Below are 4,101 nucleotides of genomic sequence, written 5' to 3'. Positions count from 1 at the left end.
CGTGTCCAGCTCATGGAAGACGAGTACCCTGACTTCCAGGGAGAGATAGCTCGCAGGCATTGGCCACGACTAGTGACCCCTATGGCTAAATTCGACCCGGAGATAGTCATAAAATTTTATGCCAATGCCTAGCCCACTGAGGAGGGGGTTCGGGACATGTGCTCATGGGTGAGGGGTCACTGGGTTCCCTTTGATGCAGATGCCATCAGCTAGTTCTTGGGCGACCCGCTGATTTTGGAGGAAGACCAGCAGTGTGAATTCAGCCAGAGGAGGAGCCAAGAAAACGGTTTTGATGAGGAAGCCATCGCCCAGCTATTGTGCATACCGGGGCAGGATTTCACCCGGACCGCTGCAAAGAGGCGGGTGCGGATCATGCGCACCAGCATGACTACCTTGACCCAGATATGGATGACACTGCTGCTCAACAATGTCTTGCCTAGCGACCATAACTCCGACCTCCCTTTGCCTAAGTGCCAGTTGGTGTATGTCATCCTGACATAGATGAGCGTTCACGTGGCCCAGGTTATTGCTGATGCCATTTATTTGTTTGCAGGAATGGCGCCTACTAGGCATCCTCTGGACCCAGAGAAGTCCAACAGGGCCCTGGGGTTTCCGGCTCTGATCACAAGCCTCTGCCAGTCCTACGGAGTTCCTGTCACCCCCAGCAAGGTAATCTGACCACCGATCACCCGAGCCTTCATCGAGAAGTGCTGCACGCCTAGGTAGGCGCAGGGCGACGCACATCAGGATGCGGGTGCACCACCGCCACCTCGGCAAGCCGATTCGGCTAGGCCATTGGGCGTGGAGCAGTATCTACACCTGAAGGGTGAATGCTGTGAAAAATTTTCCCGAACGCCCCAAATGGACTCGAATGAATGCGTGAATTAATAAAAGAACATGTTTTGGGAGCATTGGGTTGACTAAAATAGGAAATAAATCTTGAGCCCTAGTGTCACATGACCATAAAAAACTTAATGCCTGAGTGTCCACATGGGTGCATGCATGACCAGTTTTGCGTAAAATTTCCTAATCATCAGTGTTGCATGTGTATTATGGAAATAATGTGGGACATCTCCTTTTTCCCTGAACCGCAGGCCAAACCAACATCCTGACATATATCATGTCCAGTCGTTCTACAAGCCTTGAGCCAAAATCCCAACTTACCATAAACCCTGCCCTCGAAAGAAAACAAAAAATGAGAAGAGTTCCCGATCAAAGATCGGAGGAAAGCAAAGAAGAAAATTCTCAATCAAATATTGGGGGAAAGCAAAAAAGAAAGAAAATTCCCTATCAAAGATCGGAAGAAAACAAAAGAAATATACAGAAAGGTCCTTGGACCCGACAATATTTGAACAATACAGAATTTTCACCCCCAAATAAGGAAAGAAAGGAAACCACGACCCGAAGTGGTCCTCTCCCTTTGATTGCCAACCAAAATCTTGTGCGCTAGCGACTTTCTCGCCCCGTACTAAACAAAAACAGAAAAGGAAAAAGGCCCAAACACTCAGAGCCAAATTCCTCACCAAAACACCATTCCCAAAAAAGTCCTATTGATCCATGATCACGCACGTAATCTTTGATTTGATAGGAAATGATTCGCAAAATTAACTCATGACATATCTATGGTTCGGAATTAGGATAAAACACTTACCAGTGTGAGATTGATACACTTCGAGTGATTTTCTTCTATTCTGTCGGGCCCAGTGTTTCCTCTAAATGGTCGTTTAGGAACAAACGCTAACATCCGAAATCTCATTTATGGTTATAAGAAAATTTCATCAACATACTCTCCTTCCCCAATAGACACATTGTTTTTCATCAAAAAAATCATATGTTGCTCTGATCAGTTGGAGGTTTTGTTTCTTTACTAAAGCATGTTCGCATTTTAGTGAAAGAACATTGAGACTATTTAGTCTCACAAAAGAAAGAACTACGTAGGTCTGAGTTCCTCATCACAAATGGAGGATACGTAGGAGCAAAATCTCGCTTTTATCGACCACCCCACCATTTTCTATCATGACCCAAGAGTCTGGTAGCATGCGAAGACACCTTCCGGTTATCCGCACCTCGTCATTTGGAGACCCCAAGTTCGATTGACAAGCAGAGGCCAATGTGGTCATCTGCACCCTTTTCGGAGATGTCAGCATCTCCCGGTAGAGACTATTTTAGTCTCGCACATCACAAAAGAAAGAACTACATAGGTCTGAGTTCCTCATCACAGATGGAGGATACGTAGGAGCAAAAGCCTCACTTTTGTCGACCACCCCACCTTCTGTCATCCTGACCCTTGAAGTCAGGTGACGTGCAGAGATACCAAAGTGATTATCCGCACAAACGATTTTTGTTGATCCTAACTCGTGAAGTTAGGTGGCAGGCGGAGATACCCAAGTGGTTATCCGTATAAACACTCTTTTGCTATCCGTCAGACTCAGAGTCCGGTAGCATGCAGAGACTAACGTCGTGTTCTGCACCCTTTGTCAATCGAGGGCCAATGAACCCGTTGACACGTAGAGATTTACATCATCTTCCGCGCTTTCTGTCATCCTGACCCATGAAGTCAGGTGACGTACAGAGATACCCAAGCGGTTATCCGTACAACTGGTTTCTGTCATCCTGGCCCGTGAAGTCAGGTGACGTGCAGAGATACCCAAGTGATTATCTACACAAACGATTTCTGTTGATCCTAACCCGTGAAGTTAGGTGTCAAGCGAAGATAACCAAGTGGTTATCCGTATAAGCACTCTTTTGATATCCGTCAGACTCAGAGTCTGGTAGCATGCAGAGACTAACGTCGTGTTCTACACCCTTTGTCAATTGAGGGCCAATGAACCCGTTGACACGCGGAGATTTACATCATCTTCCGCGCTTTCTGTCATCTTGACCCGTGAAGTCAGGTGACCTACGGAGATACCCAAGCGGTTATCCGTACAAACGGTTTTTGTCATCCTGACCCGTGAAGTCAGGTGACGTACAGAGATACCCAAACAGTTATCCGTACAAACGGTTTCTGTCATCCTGACCCATGAAGTTAGGTGACATGCGGGGGTACCGTATGGTTATCCGAACCTTTCATCAACCAGGGGCAAACAAGCCTGTTGACACGCAGAGACTAACGTCGTCTTCTGCACCTTTTGTCATCCTGACCCATGAAGTCAGGTGACATGCGGGGGTACCGTATGGTTATCCGCACCTTTCATCAACTAGGGGCAAACGAGCCCGTTGACGCGCAGAGACTAACATTGTCTTCTGCACCTTTTGTCATCCAGGGACAGCGAGTCAGGTGGCAGGCGGAGATACCTTATGGTCATCCACACCTTTCGTCAACCGAGGCGAACGAATTCGACGGTATCAGGATGATGTTGGTCGTTCGATTCTGATTATTTTCAAATTTTTTGCAGGTTTACTCTAGTCGTCAGGAGACATTCAAGCCCAACGATGCACAAAATTCTTCTCTGCTGGGTGGGGACGATCAAGTTCAATAGCGTGTGCAAACTTCGTGGTTATCTCATTTTATCGCTTTCAAGACACTGAAGTTTTGTTAACGCTTCTGACGCCTTTTCTTTCTTTTTGAATGATAGGTTCCGCTGGTTGGGATATTGACCGGCTGAATGATGTTCCGCTCAAACGAAATTGGTGTCTTATCTTTACTTCGCTTTTATCTCCAATAAAAGATAAGTAAAGAAGGGCAATTGTCATACCTTAATTTCGTCCGGGGACCATTCTTTGGTGGCATGCAACCTTCGCTTGACCACCTCGAGGTACTTAACACCCATCGTTAGGTAATTCGTAAAGTGTACAAACAAAGCTTCATGGTGAATCAAAGGTGATTCAAAGGTGTTTTGATGATAACAAAAGATGATGACAAAGGTGATGACAAAAAGCTCAAAGATCAACCAAAGAACAACTCAAGTGAATCAAATATCAATCAAAGAACAACTCAAGTGAATCAAGAACAATTCAAGAGTTCAAGATAAGAATCAAGAAGAATTCAAGACTCAAGAAGAAAGTTAAGAGTCAAGAATCAAGATTCAAGGTTCAAGATCTCAAAAATCAAGATCAAGATTCAAGACTCAAGATTCAAGAATCAAGAGAAGGCTTAAT

The sequence above is a fragment of the Glycine soja genome, chromosome 9 (assembly GCF_004193775.1).
Source record: "Glycine soja cultivar W05 chromosome 9, ASM419377v2, whole genome shotgun sequence".
Classification (NCBI taxonomy): domain Eukaryota; kingdom Viridiplantae; phylum Streptophyta; class Magnoliopsida; order Fabales; family Fabaceae; genus Glycine; species Glycine soja.
This window is presented reverse-complemented; position numbering follows the sequence as displayed.